The sequence below is a fragment of the Mustela putorius genome, unplaced genomic scaffold (assembly GCF_011764305.1).
Source record: "Mustela putorius furo isolate JIRA1106 unplaced genomic scaffold, ASM1176430v1.1 tig00000151_pilon_pilon_pilon, whole genome shotgun sequence".
NCBI lineage: Eukaryota > Metazoa > Chordata > Mammalia > Carnivora > Mustelidae > Mustela > Mustela putorius.
The window spans coordinates 1,653,832-1,675,258 of record NW_025421296.1 but is presented as its reverse complement, the minus strand read 5'-3'; the positions used below and the strand labels follow the sequence as shown (position 1 = coordinate 1,675,258).

The 21,427-nt window shown below is 39.9% G+C and overlaps 1 protein-coding gene across 4 annotated transcripts in view; it reads left to right on the top strand.

The window, feature by feature from the left end:
* SGK3 (serum/glucocorticoid regulated kinase family member 3) overlaps positions 1 to 21,427 on the top strand; it is a 145,054-nt gene that overhangs the window by 51,018 nt on the left and 72,609 nt on the right. Inside the window, exon 1 of one of the 4 annotated variants that reach the window (XM_045075714.1) lies at positions 7,604 to 7,745. The exons of 1 other annotated variant lie outside the window; for it this stretch is intronic. The gene's annotated coding sequence lies outside the window, so the exon portion shown is untranslated. Of the gene's footprint in view, positions 1 to 7,603; positions 7,746 to 20,689; positions 20,714 to 21,427 lie in introns of those variants that run through there. 2 more of the 4 variants (XM_045075711.1, XM_045075713.1) reach the window with 2 other exon arrangements.

Here is a 21,427-nt window from a genome sequence, read left to right as displayed (position 1 = left end):
TCCAATGAAGACATACAAATGGCTATCAGACACATGAAAAAATGTTCATCATCATTAGCCATCAGGGAGATTCAAAGTAAAACCACATTGAGATACCACCTTACACCAGTTAAAATGGCCAAAATTAGCAAGACCGGAAACAACATGTGTTGGAGAGGATGTGGAGAAAGGGGAACCCTCTTACACTGTTGGTGGGAATGCAAGTTGGTGCAGCCACTTTGGAGAACAGTGTGGAGATTCCTCAAGAAATTAAAAATAGAGCTTCCCTATGATCCTGCAATTGCACTACTGGGTATTTACCCCAAAGATACAGATTTAGTGAAAAGAAGGGCCATCTGTACCCCAATGTTTATAGCAGCAATGGCCACGGTTGCCAAACTGTGGAAAGAACCAAGATGCCCTTCAACGGACAAATGGATAAGGAAGATATGGTCCATATACACTATGGAGTATTATGCCTCCATCAGAAAGGATGAATACCCAACTTTTGTAGCAACATAGACGGGACTGGAAGAGATGATGCTGAGTGAAATAAGTCAAGCAGAGAGAGTCAATTATCATATGGTTTCACTTATTTGTGGAGCATAACAAATAGCATGGAGGACAACGGGAGATGGAGAGGAAAAGGGAGTTGAGGGAAATTGGAAGAGGAGGGACCATGAGGGACTATGGACTCTGAAAAACAATCTGAGGGTTTTGAAGGGGCAGGAGGTGGGAGGTTGGGGGAACCAGGTGGTGGGTATTAGAGAGGGCATGTATTGCATGGAGCACTGGGTGTGGTGCAAAAACAATGAATACTGTTACACTGATAAGAAATTTTAAAAAATAGGTTTAGTATTCTTACAAAAGAGATCCCACAGAACTTCTTTTTCCCTTCTATCGGGTGAGGACACAAAGAGAAGATACTGGCCATAGATCATGAAAAGGGCCCTCACCCAACCCTGCTGGCCCCCGATCTCTGACTTCCAGTCTCTAGAACCCATGAAAATTAAATATCAGTTGTTTATAAGCTACACAGTCTGGTATTTTGTTATAGCAACCCAAACTAATTAAGACAATATCCTTGCTGATTTTGTACTGTTATTATGAGAGTTTTTAAAACCTCTAAAAATAGCATATGCCTAGTTTTCCTTCAAGTTGTTTCATTTTTTTCTCATTTATTTTGAAACTCTGTTATTAGATACATAAATTATTAGGACTTTTTTTTAAAAATGATTTTATCTACTCATTTGATAGAGCAAGAGAGAGAGAGCACAAGCAGGGGAAGGAGCAGAGGAGAGGGAGAAGCAGCCTCCCTGCTGAGCAGGAGCTCCATGTGGGGCTTGGTCCTACGACCTGGGGAACATGACTTGAGCTGAAGGCAAATGCTTAACAAACTGAGCTACCCAGGCACCCCTATAAATGTTTAGGACTTTTATGTCATCAAGATGAATTGATCTCTTCATAGTTATGAAGTGATCTTTTTGTTCCCTGGTGATATTATTTGCTTTGAAGTCTACCTTATGTGATATTATTACAGCTGCTCCAGCTTTCTTTTGACTACTGTTACTATGGTATATCTTTTTCCATACTTTTACTTTAAACCTATTTGTGTCTTCATATCTGAAGAATAGTATTTTGTATGTGAAATATAGTTGGGTCTTGTTTTATTTACCAGTAAGACAAATTTTAATTGTGTTGTTTTGACTATTGCTTTTTATGTTATTATTGATGTGAGTTAAGTTTATGTGTGTCCTCTTGTTACTTGTTTTCTATTTGTCTTATGTGTTCTTTTTGTCCTCTTTCTTCTTTTCCTACCTTATTTTGGGGTTTGAGTATACTATTCTAATTTATTATAGTCTATCTTCAAATGAATTATGCCATATCACTTATAGGAGGCTTATACATAATTATACAATATACCTTTCAATAATATACTTCCATGTCTCTCCACCTAACCTTTATGCTATTGTTGTCATACATTTTACTTACATATAGGCTATAAAACCCACAATAAATGATTATGCTTATTGTTTTAAATAGTTACTATCTTTTACAAGATTCTAATTGTAAACAAACAAACACATCTCTTGTTACTATTTCCACTATTCTTCATTTGTGGTACATATTCCCAGATATCTGGAGTCATTTTTTGTGTGTCTGATGGACTCCCTTTAACATTTCTTGTAGTGCAAGTTTTCTTGTTACTGTCTTTCAGTTTCTGCATCTGAAAAAAAATTTTTTGTATTATCTTGAATTTTGAAAGATATTTTTTGCTGAGTATAGAATTTTAGGTTAACAGCTTTTTTGTTCAGGACTTCAAAGATCTTGCTCCACTGTCTTTTTCTTGCATGCTTCTGACAAGAAATCTGTCAATTTTACTCTCATTTCTCCATATATAGTATGTCTTTCCCCCCCCCTTTTTTGCTTTATCACTGGTTTTTAGTAATTGTATTATGAAATATCTTATTGTAGTTTCCTTTGTGTTTCTGATGTTTGGGTTCATCAAGTTTGTGAGATCTGTGGGTTTATAATTTTCATCAAATTTTGAAATATCAGTCATATTTCTTCAAATGTCTATTCTGATCTTTCCCCAGCTCAGTTTTATCATCTCCTTCATGGACTCCAGCTACAAGTATGTTAGGCTGCGTAAAGGTTTCCCATACCCTATGGATTCTCTTTTTAATTCCTTTTTCTTTCTGTAATTCATCTTGGAAATTTTGTTTTGTGTGTATTCAAGTTCACTAATCCTTTCTTCTGCAGTGTCAATTCCCCCATTAATCCCATCCAATGTATTTTTCACCTTAGAGATTGTTTTCACCTCTAGATTGTATTTAGAAATTTTTCCTTTTTTTTTTTTTTTTTAAGATTTCATTTATTTATTTTACAGAGAGAGATCACAAGTAGGCAGAGAGGCAGGCAGAGAGAGAGAGAGGAGGAAGCAGGCTCCCGCTGAGCAGAGAGCCCGATGCGGGACTCGATCCCAGGACCCTAAGATCATGACCTGAGCCGAAGGCAGTGGCTTAACCCACTGAGCCACCCAGGCGCCCCTCCTTTTTTTTTTCACTTTCAAATTTTTTATTTTTTATAAACATATATTTTTATCCCCAATTTCCTTCTTTTTTAAAATGTTTCTTTTATTTTACATTATTTAAAAAAAATTTTTTTTAATTTACTTGACAGATAGCGATCATAAGATCACACAGAGGTAACAGAGATCTCAAAGCAGAGAGGCAGTCAGAGAGAGAGGAGGAAGCAGGCTCTCTGTGAGAGCCTGATGCAGGACTCAATCCCAGGAACCTGATATCATGACCTGAGCTGAAGGCAGAGGCTTTAACCCACTGAACCACCCAGGTGCTCTGGAATTAGAAATTTTTCTATACCTTCCTTATCTCTACTTAATTTTTAAAATATATTACCATTATAATAACTGCTTTTTTAAAAAAATATTTTTAAGATTTTATTTATTTATTTATAAGTAATACAGAGAGAGAGATTACAAGTAGGCAGAGAGGCAGGCAGAGAGAGAGGGAAGCAGGGTCCCCGCTGTGCAGAGAGCCCAATGTGGGGCTTGATCCCAGGACCCTGAGATCGTGACCTGAGCCGAAAGCAGAGGCTTAACCCACTGAGCCACACAGGTGCCCTTATAATAACTGTTTTAATGTTCTTGTCTGCTAATTCTAACTGCTATGTCAGTTGTTAGTTTCACTGATTGATTTTTCTCATTATGAGCCATATTTTTGTTTCTTTTCATGCCTTGCAATATCTGATTGAATGGCAGATGTTGTGAATTTTAGCTTATTGGGTGCTGAACACCTGAATTCTAATTTGAGATGCAGTTAAATAACTTTAAAATAGTTTGATCCTTTTGGATATTACTTCTTATTTTTTTGGCAGCACCCAAGCAGCATTTAGTCTAGGGCTAATTACTCCCCGATACTACAGCAAGACCCTTCTAAGTACTCTATTTCATTGAATTGGGAGGTTTCTAGTTGGCTTGGTGTGAATAGCCATTATTCCTGGCCCTCTGTGAGTGCCTAATACTTTTCCTTTTACTGCTTTGAGATGGTTTGTTCTTTCCATGACCTTGAGGACAAGCGTACACTGATCAGCACTGTTGAATTCTCAAGGAAGAACTTCAGCAGATCTCTGGGATTCTCTGTATTGTTCTCTTTTCTCCCTATCTGAGTTATGAACTCTAGCTGTCTTGTTTTCCCTGGTCTCATTGTTCTTGAGCTTCCCTCTTCTACTGTCATGGCCTGTAAGTTCTCTGAGGTGATAAGCTGGGGCAAATCTTGTTCATTCCTCATCTCTGAGACATCAGTCTCCTTCATTTTCCTGATACCCATCTTGAAAACTGTTGTTTTATATATTTTGTCTGGCTTCTTTTTGTTGTCGTTGTTGGTTCAGGTAGGAGAGTAAATATGGTCCTTGTTACAACATCTTGGCCAGATTTAGAAGTTACCTTAAATCTCTCATCTTAATAATTACTTCACATTTTTAGAAGAGGAAGAGAAACATTCCAAGAGTCTATAACCAGTAGCCTCTGGTACAACCAGTCTATAAAATGAAGTGTGACTATTGTTTAATCTGCCTATTTATTACTTTCTAAACATCCAGAATATTATAAAGGTTTGCTGTGAGTAGTGATTTATAGATTGTTTGGGCCAGACTTCAGAGCTCTGGGGCCTCCTTTAAATTTGCCAGTGACATTTTCAAAACACAAGGGGCCATTGATAGATTGCAAATCAGTTTTCACTCTTACTTGGTAGTCATTCTGCAAACTTGGTCTTGCTTCTACTTTTGTCATCTGGCTAAGGTTGCAGTTAAGGAAAATTTACTCTTTAAAGATGTGAGTAGTATGTAGGGCGCCTTAACATAAGCAGTTTACCATGATTTGATGGTTTATTTCTTGGACATCAGAAACCTTTCTAGTCCAACTCTGAGAAGCAGTGTGATTCTTGTTTATCTTATTCTTCAGAATTTATTTGAAGTTGAAGGGAAACTCTTACAATCTTATTTGCATGAGAAGAAAAGACCAGTATTTTAATTAAAGCAAAGGAGAGAGTGAGGGCTTAAAGAAAGCTGAAAATAATAATAGACTAATGACTATCTTCTTAAGCACTTACTCTGGGTATGTCACTTGTTTTGGCAATGGGGTGACAAAAGAATGGGTCAGCTACTTTTTATTTTTATGTACCTCTGTGAATCTCATAGATTCAGACTTCAAAATAAGTCTTATTTATTAGCAATTTATTTTCCCTTTTCTTTACTTTCTTTCTTTCTTCTTCTTTTTTTTTTTTTTAAGTAATCTCTATATCCAGTGTGGGACTTGAACTCTTGAACTCAAGACCCTGACCAAGATGAAGAGTCACCTGCTCTCCTGACAAGCCAGCCAGGCACTCCTGTTTCCCTTTTCTAAAAATCAGTCACATCCAACTGCCTATCAGAGCTTTGGTTAACATGAAGTAATAGATGTTATTGCAGTGTCACATAATTTCAGATAAAAACAGAATCCTGGGGCTCCTGGCTGGCTCAGTCACTGGAACATGTGACTCTTGATCTTGGGGTAAAGTCTGAGCCCCATGTTGGGTATACAAATTACTTAAAAAATAAAAATACAGGGGCATCTGGGTGGCTCAGTGGGTTGGGCCTCTGCCTTTGGCTCGGGTCATGATCTTGGGGTCCTGGGATCAAGCCCCATGTTGGGCTCTCTGCTCAGCAGGGAGCCTGCTTCTCCCTGCCTCTCTGCCTACTTGTGATCTCTCTGTCAAATAAGTAAATAAAATCTTTAAATATACATATATATTTAAAAAAATAAATGAAAATAAAAATATAAATTTTCTTAATAAAAAAACCAGAATCTTACAGTTATAGGTAATTTGAACAGCCTAATTATAGATGAATATATAATTTTTTTAGGCTTTTGAGATACTGAAAATAGCTTTTTTTTACTTTATTGCCTGGAGCCTGGGGTTATCCAGGAAGGAGCTTACAGTTTAGTTTTAGAGATAAATATAAATAACAGAAAAAAAACAAAATAAGGTAGGCCTACTAAGTGCCACATTGAGTGGTGCAGATCCTAGGTGTTATAGCATTTTACTGGATAGAGAGGTCCCTGAGCTGAGCTATCATAATCTGAACAGGTAGCTAGGACTAAGAAATATTCTGAGCTGGGAAGCAGTGGATATAAATGTTCAGTGGCAGGAATGTTGGCTGTATGTTGTGGATACTACACAGTGAAGAAGCAGTCTGCCAGAGAGTACTTGGAGATTAGGTAGAAAAAAATAGGTGAGGGTCAGATCCAAGAACCTGAGTTCTTTGGTTTTGTACTTTATTCAGAGATGGCAGTGAAAGTGAGAAGGTTCATTGAAGAGACTCTATAATGGAAAAAGCCAAGGACCTGATGACCAAATGTGAGGATTGAGAGGGAAGAGTCAGAGGTTTTGAGCTAGGACAAGAGTTATCATTATTGCAAATAGAAAAGTCTGACAGGAGAGCTTGAATGAAGTAATGTCAGAGATCCCTGAAGCTTTTTCTAAAAATCCCCAATTTCTCTGTGTGGCTCCTGACTGGACAGCACTTTCCTTATGGTCCCTTTGCCCTTAATTGCTGAATCTTGCAGGATGAAATTAAGTTTGGAAGGGTATTTAGAGGTCATGAGGTCACTTGGCCCAATCTCTTTATTTTAAAGATAAGCAGATCTGGGGCTTTGGATATTGTGATCTCCCTTAGGGCCACACAGCTAGGCTGGCCTCTTGACACTGTTTTCTGAAGTTCTCCCAGCAAATGCTTCTTGTTAGCAAGGTGAGCCTTGTGTTTTCCCACCATAATTTAATTAGTGTTTGACTTGATTCCTCAAATAGTTTTTCACGTTCAAAAATCAAATAAATTAATAGTTAAAATAATTCCTTCTGAGTGGTCTGATTTTTTCCTTTATCCATACATGTAGTCACAAACCTTGCAGTACACCGTGGGCATTAATGCCAAACTCAACCTGCGTTGAGTATGCTCTCTTGAAAAGTGCCTGAGCTATTTGAGGGGAGAAGGAATGAGTGAGTCTGAAGTGATTCCTACTGAAGTCCTTTCCAGAATTTCCCCCAAAATGAAAAACGAGGATGTGTGCTGGAGATCAGTAAAGAATTCGATTGCTTTTTTCCTCCCTCTCAACCCTTGTTCCTGTGATTTCTCATGCATGGAGCCCGGAATTCATGAATCCTACCCTGCCTAAGGGGAACAAGATTAGCTAATGCGCTTATTAAGTATCAACTCCGTTGCTTCAAGATGTCTCACCCAGTCCTACACGTCAGCTGGAACCTGGGGAGAGGGCCTTCACTTTCCCCTCCCAAGTCTCCTTCCGCATCTTGCCACAAGGCTGACTGTCTCCCTTTGACGGTTCCCTCTACCTGCGCCCAGCACTCCCTCCCTCGGGGTCACACACCCCCAAGCCCTCCCGGCTTTGTTTATTTACGGCCTCCCGGCAGCATCCACTCGGTGCCTTCACTCGGATCCACCGCTTTCTAGCGAGCGAGGGGCGGAGCTGAGTGTGCATAAGCCCCGCCCCTGAGCAGGCTAGTGGTTGGGACGGTTCCGTTGATTGGTGTGGGCGGGGCATGGTGCGAGGGGCGGAGTCAGGAGGCCGGGCCAAGGCGGGGAGGGCGGTGGGCCCCGCTGGGGGTGGGAGGCGCGGCGCGGAGGACGGTAGAGTGTGGCGCAGCTCTGGTGGGGCTTCCCGCTCGCTATGCGTCGGGTGAGGGTCCACGAAGGTAAGTACGGGAAGGGGTATGGGCGCCGCGAGAGCCAAGTGAAGGAACCCCGCGGGCGCGTTCGAGCCAGGTGTGGTTTGGTTGGACCGGCCCCTGGGCCACTTCCGTGCGTAGTAGGAGCGCGTGGTGCGGCTGGGCGGCCCCCTGGCGTGAACCCCCAGAGGCAGGGAGACACCGGGTCCGGCTCTAGTTTTTGCAGCGCTTGTTCACGGCTTTACCGCCAGGACAGAACACATTTGGGTTGCTCCACACACTTCTTCCCTAAATCTCGAGAGACCTCAGGTACTGAGATTTTATATTCTTTAAGAGTCTAGTTCGTGGTTCAGGACTGGAGGAGAAGCTCGATAACGAATTTGCAGTGCAGCTTTATTTTGACTTCGTGTTTTTCAGTTTGCAAGGAGAGTGCGGCTGATAATGGGACTCTTACTTAAACAGGGACGCCAGGATATATATAGGCAGTGTATGGTGAAAGTTAAGATCTCAGGCTTTGAAGCTAGAGTGCCTGGGTTCGAATCTCTTTGTTAATTGTGAAAACTTGAGCAATCTGTTTAATTTCTCTATGACTTTGTTTCTGCACATGTAAAATGAGAATAGTGATAGTTCATCCTTAAAGTATTGTTATGAGGATTAATCAGTCAGTACTTAATTCTGCCTGACGCATAGTCCACAATAACGTTGGTTATTTTCTTTATTATGCCTTTAGATGGGCATTAATCTATAAAGTTGTCAACACCGGAAAATCTTTCCTCAGAGTCATAGCTAGAAATGTTTGAGAATTCCTTTGGAATTTCAGAGAATGAATCCCACCAGATAAGGTCTCATTACTTTTCTCATCTACTAGAGATGTGATCATCCACCTGATTTCAAATCTAATCCTCCCTAAAATGATGCAGAAGCCGGAGTGTCTTAAAGACTGTTCTAAAAGAGGGATGAAAAAAAGGCAGCACTTTCAGAGAGGGTATCCTCATTTTAAACACCAAGCTCTGGTAGATGTGTTTAAAAGAAGGTCATTATCACTTTCATACAAAACTTACAAGTTGTATTACTTGGGATGGGTGCAATTTGTACTATTACTGCAAAAGGAGGTAAACCAGAGTACACAAATACACAAATAACCTAAACATCATAGGAATGGTAATTAGCCACATCGAATCTTGGAATTGAAGGGAATCTGAAAAATCACAACAGCTGCCCTTTACAGATAAGGATGAGGCCCCAAGATCCAGAATCAATAAAATGCATAATTTAGCCTACAGTTCAGTTCTGCTGAACAACAAATCATAAAATCAAAGAATGATATCAATTCTGGTTTTGATAATTGTACTGTTTTTATTTTTGACAGTTTTATGGTGCTGTGAATGGTTTTTCTCTCTTCAGCATCCTCCTTGGTAGCTTAATTGCATGATTCATAATCATTCTTCACCTTTGATTTAAATCACAAGTTTCAAAAGTTGCTACATCAATGATTGCTTTGAGAACAAGATGATTGTCTTCTTAAGCTTTGTACAAACATGTTCTAACAGTGCTTTGGTTTTGTTGTTTTAAAATGTAGTCCTTTTCTCCCAGGTAGGGAACATAAACAGCCAGTGTAAACAAATTGACCTACTAGGCAGTTTGTTATCACTGTGTTATTGGTGAAGTTTTCTTGATCTGGTAGGACAGTCAGGAAGTGGAACACTACATATTAGCCCAAGGAAATAGGACTGGGTCACCAAAGAGATACACTGCAATTGCTGCTAACTTCAAAAGCATCAAGAGTGAAACTAAATGAAGATATATCTATGTTAGTTGCTGACTCTTTCTTGGTGCCTTGCGTGGTTCACTCCCTCACCTCTAGGTATTTGTTTAGATGTCACTCTCAGTCAGACCCTCCGAATTAAAATTCCATACAACCCCACTCTTCCTATAATATATATTTATCTCTCTATTTACTTGTTCATTATCTCTTGTCTGCCATTGGAGGGTAAGTTCCATGTGGGCTGTGGTGCTTGCCAGTTGTGTTCACTGCTGTATCCTAAGTGCCTGGAAACAATGCCTGGCACCGGAAGGTGTCAGATCTGTGCATCTGATGCAGACATTTCCAGCTTGGGCTAGTATTTACTTAAACTAGTTTGCTGTCATTTTGCCTTGCTCTCTCTTCCCTCCCCCCATTCCTAGTTATTTATTCTGATTACCGAGGAATAAAACCTTGAAGCAATCTTAATGCCTCCTTCCACCTTGCACTCCACATGCAAATACCTATTACTTATTTCTTAGGTCAGTTTTTTGCAAACCTGCCTGCCATTCCTATTGTTGCCAAACCCCAGTTTCTTTAAGCTCTCCTCCATTTCATTTCATTCTCTACACCTACAACCTTTCAAATTACCTTTTCAAATGCCTTTACATCCTCATCTGCACAATGAAATCCAGAGTGAGAAGCCTGGCATTCAGAGTTCTCTACATGATTCAAACACACTTTTCCAACCTCTGGCTCCTATATGTAAGAAAAGTGATTTCCAGTTTATACTTGTAAAATAAGGCTTTAATGATAATGCCATGTAAAAGCTAAAGGTGAATGTTGTGACAGTTTCTCTTTCTGTTTTTACCAAGTGGAGTGGATCTTTTCCTGTTAAGTGGGCAGGAATTCAGACAAATTGAACGAATGGCTATTCTTTGTACTGAGGACTTTTGCTGCTCTTTCTGTTTTGAGTGCCCAGCCTTCAGATCCTCCCTCACATGTTATAATCACCCCAGATACCTAGAAAAGTTCAGTGGGAAGTGTTTTGTTTTTTTGTCTTTCCTTCCTCTGAATTCTAGAAACTTTTCATACTTTTCTTAGAGAATTTATCACAGTCTGTTTTGCATTGTAATTCTTTGGGCACTTATCTTTTCTTTTTGGTACATATTAGCTCCTGGAGGACAAATACCACACACATAAAAGTTCCAGTTACTTTTTAAAGTACACCCACTTCTTTGTTTTTTAAGTAAAAGTGAACTTAAAGTTCTATTTATAGGTCTTTAAATCATTAAATATTGAGCTTCAACAATCATTTCTACAATATGGACAATTAAGGAAGAAGGCAGGGGTAAATTCAGTACTACATAAAAAGATCTAAATGAAGATACTGAGCAGGAAAGAGGTGTAGGGAGAGCAACGTACCCAACACCCACGTAATTGGACACACAGACGTTTAAAAAGATACACAAAACCAGTAGGGCAAGACGGACTTTATGGAGCAACATCTGCAGCTTTGGTTTTTCTTGTGGGGGAATTATTCCTAGCTTTATTTTGTTTTTGCATCTCTACACACAAATAATGTCACTCTGCTTTGTTTTCTGAACTGGGTAAGACTGAACTTTCTCTTCCTCTTTCTGGTCTGCAGAATGTAGTTTACTTGCTTTCCCTTATTTTTAAACTAATAAAATGTTCATACTTCTTTCTTATTTTCCTGTACATATGGAGAAATTATATGCCAGAAGCTTTTAGTTCTTCAGAGAAAAGAGACAGATAGAAGATACTTGAGTTTATCTATTGTGTGAAGCTTCCAGTTTTATTATTTGTTATCAGCATCTGGTTCAGTATATTTTGTTTCATTTCATTACCAATGTGTCCTTGCACATACTCCAGTTGAGTGAATGCTTTTATTTTGCATGTGATTTTTTCTGATAAATTAAAACTTGTCTCTAGGACGTCTATAGACATTTCTGAAATTTAATTTTCTCTCTTGTTGCCTCCCAAACCTTGTCTGGGGTTTTCCCATTCTAGAACATGCACTAGCCTAACTTACTCTCTTTGTTCTTGATTATGAGTGTTTACAGGTGTCGACTAAATTTATTTTACCATCCCTAGGATGAAGCTGCAATTTCTATTGGCAGGAAATAGTTGGTAGGGAAAATATATATAAAAGTCCTAATTTTTTTAATTTTAAAATTTTAAGGTAAAAATCTGCATATTAATTTTACTAATAAGTAGCTAATATAAATCAGGACTTAAATCTAACATACTATAATTTAAATTTAGATTCAGATCATACTGCTATTTAAATTTCTTGTTTTGTGCTAACCAGTAAAGTTTTACTCTCAGAACAAGAATCTTAGGGCGTCTGGGTGGCTCAGTGGGTTAAGCCTCTGCCTTTGGCTCAGGTCATGATCTCAGGGTCCTGGGATCGAGGCCCGCATCGGGCTCTCTGCTCAGCAGGGAGTCCGCTTCTCCCTCTCTCTGCCTGCCTCTCTGCCTACTTGTGATCTCTCTCTCTCTATTTCAAATAAATAAATAAAATCTTTAAAAAAAAAAAAAACTTGAAAGCAAATATTTGCTTTGGAGTAAAGTTTCCTTTATCACACTGTATAGGCATCTGTGTTTACCCTGAGTTCTCCTTGTTTTCAAAAGCCTTACTTAAGGGTGCACATCAGATGGATCATTCATACAAATAATAAAAGATGGGGCCCAGACTAATTACACATCTCTAGCACATGGTAAACACTGTGTAAGTATCTGTTAAATAAATCTGTATTTTTCAGGATTTTGTTCGAGTACTGTAGCATACTAGTATGTTTAATAATGGAATTAATCTAGTAAAGAGGAAAATGGGAATTTTTGGCAAATGGGAATTTTTTTTTTAAATTTTTTATTTTTTATAAACATATATTTTTATCCCCAGGAGTACAGGTCTGTGAATCACCAGGTTTACACACTTCACAGCACTCACCAAATCACATACCCTCCCCAATGTCCATAATCCCACCCCCTTCTCCCAAACCCCCTCCCCCCGGCAACCCTCAGTTTGTTTTGTGAGATTAAGAGTCACTTATGGTTTGTCTCCCTCCCAATCCCATCTTGTTTCATTTATTCTTCTTCTACCCACTTAAGCCTGCAAATGGGAATTTTTACATGCCTCTCTCCACCTGTTTGTTGAAAGAATAAATGAAATGTGTACCACCCCAGTACATGGCAGTATAAAAGTCACAATTTCTACAGTCTAGTCAGGGAGGTTCTCAACCTACAAGATGTAATCTTAGATGATTATAAATGCTAAAATGGAAAAAACCAGGGTGATGACAAATTATTTTGGGGAAGGGGCACTGTAGTTAGGTGGTCTTGAAGGCATGTTGCAGGAGGTGGCATTTGAACAAAGCCTCAGTGTGACGAGCTGGAGAGAGAGAATGCTAGTCAGAGGGGACACAGGTACAAGAGATGAGATGGGAGAGTGCTCAGTGTGTGTGAGAAGTAGGAAGGAGGCTGTTCCCACGGGAGTCTAGTGAGTAGGGTTGTGGGAGGCACTGGTGGGATGCAGCTGGAGAGATAAGAAGAGATTAGGCCATGTGAGTGTTTGTAGGGTATTGGCAATAATTCAGAGTTGGATTTTATTCTAAGGGCAGTGGGAAGAATAGAAAGGATTTAAGTGATAGGGTGAAATTATCAGATTTGTAGTGATGAAGAAAATGACCCTGGTTACTATGGGAATAATGGATTGCAAGGGGTAAGAGAGGAAAGAAAGAGAGCAGATTGGAGCTTCTCTAAAAAGACTGTGAAATGTGATGGTGATTGTTATCTTTGTGGGGGGTTCTTTGGCATTTAGTTGTTTTGATTTTGGTTCCTCCTCACTTTTCCAAGTCTTCCCAGCGAGAGAGCCAGAGCAAGACTTCTTAGGACCTGCAGTATTTTACTACTGCTAATTGTGTGAAACTCCACGTTCCTTTTTCTCATGTCTCATATAATCATCCATCCACCCATCACTCTGCCAGTGATCACAGTCCTCCAAGAATCATCTTTGAAAGTGTTCTTTGTTCCTGTCCTCCTGAAACATATATTGGGAGTGTGCTTTCCAGTGGAAAAGCTTGGGAAGCCAGGAATAGGGCTGGTGTTCTGGTATTGGGAAACCCAAGACAGTGACCTTAGGAGGCTGAGAAGGATAGAGCAGAGCATTGCAGCTTCAGTGAACATCTCTATTCTGTCAGTTCTGGAACCTGTGGAAGGTCATGTTATCATTTGGACTCAGTTTAGGACCGTATTCCTTATCCTGGCAGCTTTGGGTCTAGTATTGGAAAACAGAGGACTGTGCTCCTCCTACTGCCTCACTCAGTCCTTTCCTTAAATATCTGTATTAAATGGAGCCAGTTTCAGAAAACCAACAGACTCATGTAACTTTTGTCCAAGTTTTTGGATATGCCTTTCAAATTGCTGGGCGCAGACTATTCTTCTATATTGTGTCCCAAATTGACTATTTTACACATATTTTATTTCTAATTTATGTATCACTTTTCTTTATCAAGAATGAGGATAGAGGGTGCCTGGGTGGCTCAGTGGGTTAAAGCTTCTGCCTTTGGCTTGGGTCATGATCTCAGAGTCCTGGGATCCAGCCCAACATCAGGCTCATTGCTCAGCAGGGAGCCTGCTTCCTCCTCTCTCTCTCTACCTGCCTCTCTGCCTACTTGTGATCTCTGTCAGGTGAATAAATAAAATCTTTTTTTTTTTTTTAAAGATTTATTTATTTGACAGAGAGAAATCACAAGTAGACAGAGAGGCAGCCAGAGAGAGAGAGAGAGAGAGAGAAGCGGGACTCGATCCCAGGACCCCGAGATCATGACCCGAGCCGAAGGCAGCGGCCTAATCCACTGAGCCACCCAGGCGCCCCTAAATAAAATCTTTAGGAAAAAAAAAAAAGAATCAGGATAAATAAAAGGTACCTCAAATAAGAGATGTGATAAACCTTGGAAAAACTAGGACTGCTTTGTGATTACACAGTGAGGGAAAAATCAAAGAGGGGGTGGGGTGGGGATTAGAGGAAGGATATATTAGTAAGGAAGGAAAACAGGAAAAGTTGTAACTGATTCATCCTGTGATATGTGTAGGGAGAAGGTTACTATGTATCTTCAATATTGAGATCCTGTTAGATTTTTAATCTGTTCTGCAGTGAATTTAATTTACAGATGTGACAAAGATGTGCTTTGTTTCTGCTGGATATGTTTGGAGCTAATATTCTAAAAGGTGGAAGTAAAACAGATACAGATATATACTATTACAGTAAGCTTTCATTAAAGTAACTAGTTAGTTTGGAGTAAGAATTCCCAAGGGGCTTTTAATGTAGTTTTAAAATGAACCCAATCTCTTTTGGCCTGTTCTCAGGAATAATTCCTGCTCCCTTCCCCATGCCCGTTCCTTTTCACATTCTCTGGGTCAGTCCCCATTTTCCAAACCAACCCTATGCCATGCCTCAGGTCTGAACAGGGATTTTCTTTTGTCTCTTTGTCAGTTCTCTCCTTTAGGACCCTTGTTTCCAAACATCCAGCACCTGGTCCTGTCACCCTGCTGAAGAAAATTTTAGTTCTTCCAGGTTTGCATCCTGCCTTTTGGAACAGAATTGTTCTTAATTTCTTTTATGCCTTGGTATAAATCACTGAACCCCTCTCTGCCGTATTAGTTGAGAGTGGATACTGATAATTATGAATGTATCTGTCTTGTAATTTTGGGTAGGGTCCACTAGTCAGTGCCAAACAGTATCCGTGATGTGTGAAAGAAACGGAGTTAAGAACTTCTGCTTAAATTTTAGAGGTAAAAAGCTGGAGAATCTTTGGATTTTCTTATAAAACATTTTTTTGAGTGTCTGAAACAGAGATGGACAAGATCCAGGACAGTAATTTTATATAATGGACAGAAAGAGAGGCACAATGGTGAAGGGGGGGGGAAATGCTCTAAAAAAGGCTTTAACTGATATTAACTATACTGGAATTGAAATAAAAAACTTAATTTAACAAAAGCCTTAATCAATGCGAATCTATTTTAAGCAGTATTTTTAAAAACAGAATTTTAACATAACTTGATTTTGGACAGTTTTCTGTCATGGTGTTTCATCCCTATTTCCACTTTTTATTTCAGAATATAAAAAAAACCTATTAATGATTTTTAAACTTTCTTCCTCCCACCCCTTAAAAAACCATATCCTGTGATAGCATCTTTTCTTAAGTCGTTTTTTTTTTTTAAAGGATTTTGTTTATTTATTTATTTGACAGAGATCACAAGTAGGCAGAGAGAGAGAGAGAGAGAGAGGAGGAAACAGGCTCCCCGCTGAGTAGAGAGCCCGATGTGGGGCTCTGTCCCAGGACCCTGAGATCATGACCTGAGCTGAAGGCAGAGTCTTAACCCATTGAGCCACCCAGGTGCCCCCTCTTGTATCCTTCTTATTTCACAATTTAGCCCTTGATCGTCCTTGTGATGGGACCAATACTTAGGGCCTATTCTGTATCCCACACTCTTGGTTAGATGTTAACGTATGATGTTTTATGAAGCTAGGCCACTCCTCGTACAGTGCTACACAAACCTGACCCCTCCAGGTGACAGAATCAGAATGCTGCTTTTCTGGCGCATGGCTTTCTTTTCTATAACCTGAGAGCTAATGGACACTTGGCGTTCTCCCATCTTCACCCCGTATCTCCAAAGGTGATTTGGAAGAAGAGGATGCATGCAGTAGTACTGTAAGGAATTGAAAGACAGTGTGTGCACCCCAGGCTCTCAGGTCAGAGCTGTGATCACCATATAGGGCTACTCCCTGAAGCTGTGTGAAATGTGGACCTTGTAGCCTAGGTTTGTTCATCTCTAAAATCCAGGTAAAGATACTGATGTGTCTTTATGAGGAACAAGTGATGTGTTAGTGCTAAGGCATGCTTCAAATAGTGCCTAGCATTAGTACTTAATAGATACTCGTTTCTTAGCCTCAGCAGTATTGACATCTTAGGCTAGATGACTTTCTGTTGTAGGGGTTGTCCTGTGATTGTACGATGTTTAGCATTGTCCTTGACATGTAGCCACTTAGCAACCCCCCAAGTTGTGACAACCAAAAATACCACGGCATTGTGCACTGTCCCCCTGAGGAACCACTATCACTATACATAAATATAATATTTACTGTTAGTCTTACCTTTGCAAATCACTGTCCCTCCTAAAGTCTGGCTGGTCCCTGAAAGTTCTGTTCTCATCTAATCCACTTCTTTTTGTCATGTTGGACTTGTCTGAGTTGATTGACTAGGTGAATATCAAGGTTAGTTCTTGCATTCTGAGTTAGTATCTGAATTTGGTCTCATTAGAGCCACATGACCCACCCCTAGGTGAGCCTGCTGCCCCTGGGAACCGATCTGTAAGACCGTTTTGTGATTCTCCAGCAGAGTGAGAGCAGATTCTTTTCCCATTCTTCTTCTTCATTTTTAAGATTTTTTTTTTTTTTAAGTAATCTTTGCATTCAACGTGGGACTTGAACTCAAGACCCCAAGATCAAGAGTTGCATGCTCCACTGACTCAGCCAGCCAGGTGCTCCCCCATCCCCATTCTTCTTTTGAAAATCCTAACATACCTGTGAACTTCTCCCCAAATTCCAGGTTTTATCTCCCCATGAACAACTTCCCTTTTTATCATTTGTTTTTAATTTTGGGTTCTTGTATCAGTCCTCTTCTCTGTTTTATTTCCCTGACTGGCTCTAAGATGATTTTGCAGGATTTTAGTTGCTTCAGTTTCACAGAATAAACCTAGATTAGGTTATAGTAATAGCAGAGTATCTTTTTCATAGTTTCACTCCTGACCACTTAAGACTAAATTTATGAGCCTTCATTGATTAACAGAGGACTCTTTAGAGGATATATATGTTGTAGAGGCAGTATGGTATGAGTCCTGAGGGCAGACCACCTGGGTTCAAATCCTGAACCCACTACCTGGGGCAGATTACCTTTTTCATGCTGCAGTGTCTCCTTGGTTTTCCTGTCAGTAAGGCTTTGGTGAGGAGCCACAGTCTGGCTTATATTAAACTTAGCTATGAAATATTAAATGTTGTTAGGTTACTGGATTGATCTAGCTTGAAGAGAAGGAAGACCTTATTTAAAGCGAGACAGTGTAGTATAACAAACAAGTATCTATAGATTTTGGAGGTAGTCAAATTTGGACTTAAATCCAAGCCATTAACCGGATCGTAGCTTAGACAAGTGATTTCTTTCTTTAAATAATAATAATAGTTATTATGGGGGGCAAGTGATTTAATCTCATTGTTTTTCTTGAAGCAGCATCCTCATTTCCAACATATGGTTTTAGCTTCCTTTTTCCAGAGAAAATTGAAGCAGGCAAATGTGATTTCTTTCAAACTTCTGCTACAGTATCTGCCTGGCTTTATTTTTAGTTAGGCTGAGAATATATGACAGTCTTCATTTGTGGCCCTTCTCTGTCATTTCGTGGTATACCATGCATACACATAACATCACACTTAGTGAGGTGTTGAAATTTTTATATTGCTTATCATTATTCCCCATGAGATAAGGTCTTTGCAGGTGGGATTTTCTCTTCTCTTTGTCTTATTGCTTAATTCCTAAGGAATGCCTAATAAGTATGTTGAACAAAGGAATAGAAAGTAATTTGAAACGAATCGCTGTCTTAGATCCAATTTATTGACTACTTTTACAGAGTGAGGTCTTTTTCTTATCTCATATGCTTAAACAACCATATGAAGTAGGTGTTGCTAGCCTCATTTTCCAGATTAGGAAACAAGGGTTTAGATTACTTTTGTCCAGGGACTGAGGTGGAGAATTGTAGCATTTTATCCCCACAGGACGGAATCATCTCTCAGGAGTTTTTGGCCTTAGAGGGAGGAACCAGTACTACCAAACTGCAGCCTGCTCAGGAGGGAGCAAGATGAGCAAATGTTTCCCGCCCCCCATCATGCCAGAGGCATGAAATCAACCAGCAGCTAGAAAGCAGGGAGGCCTAAAGTGTACAGGCTGTCGAGGTCAGCATCCCAGGGCATGGAGCAGGGTGGATATGGATCTGAACAGACACAGAGGATATCCAGCAGAGTCCTCCCCTTCCTGTTCTTCAGTATTCCCTCTTACACTTTGGGCATAACACTTATGTTCCTAACTCAGGGGAAACACAGTCTGTCACTGACAGGCACTGTATTCAGTGCATTCACACTCCCTCCTGGAACCACTGCCAGTGTTCAGAGAAGGGAACAGAGAAGAAAACTAAACTAAAACAAAATTGCTATAGTCTTGGCATCTGTAGCTAGTCTTTTGCCTCAAGTTGATAATAATACCCATTTTATGTTCCCCTACCCTCTTCCAACACCTTAGCTTGTCAGAGTTTCCTGGTGGAGGACCCCAAACATTCATTCCCACAGGATCCAAGTCTGTTTATTGAGTTGCCAGTTTTCCATTGACCAGTACTGTTAGACATGCCCCACCGAATCTCCTTAATTCAAATGTGTGTGTGTGTGTGTGTATGTATTTTAAGATTTTATTTATTTATTTGACAGACAGAGATCACAAGTAGGCAGAGAGTCAGGCAGAGAGAGAGGAGGAAGCAGGCTCCCTGCTGAGCAATGAGCTTGATGCGGGGCTCGATCCCAGGACCCTGAGACCATGACCTGAGTCGAAGGCAGAGGCTTTAACTCACTAAGCCACCCAGGCGCCCCTGAATCTCCTTAATTCAGACATAATTCCCCTCCCCATGCTGTGTAATGACATCCAGGTTTCCTCCTGGAAATCCAGATTGGTCACTTTACTGGGGCAGTGACCATTTTCTTATCAGGTTGGATGGCTTGATAAAACACACATGGCTAGGGGATAGGCTTAGCTTTCAGTTTAACAGGACTAGACTGTTTTCTCAGTGAAAGCATCCCTCCACCAAACCTGAGGTTGTCTTGAGAAGGAAAGGGTTATAGTGTCATTTTAAAGCAGAGGTTCTGGAATGAGACATCACTTCAGGTTCTGATTCCGCCAACTACTTGCCTCAGTGACTTCAAGCAGTTACTTAGTCCAGTTTTGTGTCTATTAGCTCCCATGTAAAAGGAGAGTGACAATAGTATCTCCTAGGGTTACTGTGAAGATTAAATATCAACCCAGTGCCTAGCACACAGTAATAATAATCATCACTATGGTTACTGGTATTAAAATAAAATACATTATAGAGTTTAAAGTACAAATTTGTAAAACAATATTTTCCTTCATTTTAATACATGAGTACATACATACTCGTAATACAGACACATTCTCACACCCATATATGTTTATAGACATATAGAAAAAAAATGAAATATATGCCAAAAATATTGACTGTACATGTCTGCTGTGTGCTAAGATGCTGGATATTTTTCTATATGCTTTTCTATATGCCTTTAATTTTTATGATTATTATTTTTATATTCAAATAGCAAAGTTACTCAGTGAATTTTGTAAGTAATTTGAAAGTGACTCAAGAAGGTAATTGAGCCAAATTTTATCACATAAAAACACAGTTTTTAGCCCAGGTTCAGTCGTCCTTATTGATGAAATCAGGGAGAATATCACTCTTCAGCCAGTTTTGTCCTTTTGAGGACTGAAGGTGCATTGAGTCAGGGACCATTGCTGTTCTGATACTAGTTTATATGTTGCTAATGGGTCTCCATATCAACAAAATGATGTGTATTGTCAGAGAGCCGTGCAAACACAGACATTGCCTTAAGATTGAATATGAGTACTCCAGAAACTGATATGACAAATACTTGATCATTCAGGAACCTTACATATTTAGGCATCAAAAGCAAGCAAAGAGGAGGCCTGGGTGGCTTAGATGTTTGATTATCTGCCTTCGCTTCAGGTCTTGCTCTCCAGGTCCTGGGATCGAGCCCCATGTCCACCTCTCGGCTCCATGGGGAGTCTCCTTTTCCCTCTCCCCTTACCCTGCCTGTGCTTTCTCTCTCTGTCTCTCTCTCTCTCAAATGAGTAAATAAAATCTTAAAAAAAAAAAAAAAAGGCAAGCAAAGAAGTGTAAGCAATGATTCATAGCACCAAGATGAATGAATTGCTTCTGAAAGAGTGATTTCATTTTTTCAGATATTTCTGCACTTCTTTGGAATTTCTGATCCCATGAAGTTCAGACCAGGTCACAGTGGAAAATAAGTACAACTCTTCTTTGAGGTCTAATAGATTGATTCTCCCAGGATGCTCACGAATTCCCAGAAGTCTTAGATCTGAGTTTGGTAAATACCTTCAACAACTTTCTGCTTCTCAGTCATCTAACCAGTTAAAATAATCTTAACTTGGCACAGCCAACTTCCACTCCTTCCAGTACATCTGCAAACCTCTCCTTTTTATTTTTATTTTACTTTATTTTTTTAAGATTTTATTTATTTGACAGGGAGAGATAACAAGTAGGAAGAGAGGAAGTCAGAGAGAGAGGGGGAAGCAGGCTCCCTGCCAAGCAGAGAGCCCGATGCAGGGCTTGATCCAGGACCCCAGGATCATGACTTGAGCTGAAGGCAGAGGCTTAACCTACTGAGCCACCCAGGCACCCCCTCTCCTCCTTTTTAAACTTTTTTAAATGTTTATTTTTAAAAAAATGAAAGTACAACGTATGGGAATATGCTCTCCCCTTTGAAAAACAATTCAAATCTTGTTCTTTCCAGCTCTTTCACCAGTGAGCCATCCTTTAGCCATTGGCCACAAGTCAGCGTAGATACATTCCTTGGGCATGCATTTCTCCTGACACCTGTCTCCTGACATGTACTGCTCAGAATTGTGCCTAATGGGAAGAGTTCCCTTCACCACTCTGTCAGGACCATCCCTTGGTAGAGCTACAGTGTTTCATTTCTGGTTGGGGTTTGCATACCGTGCATGTCCATTCACAAATGGGCATGTCTTTTCCCTCCTCTACTAACTGATCGTAGGATCCTCTCCATGAGTGTGTGGTGCCA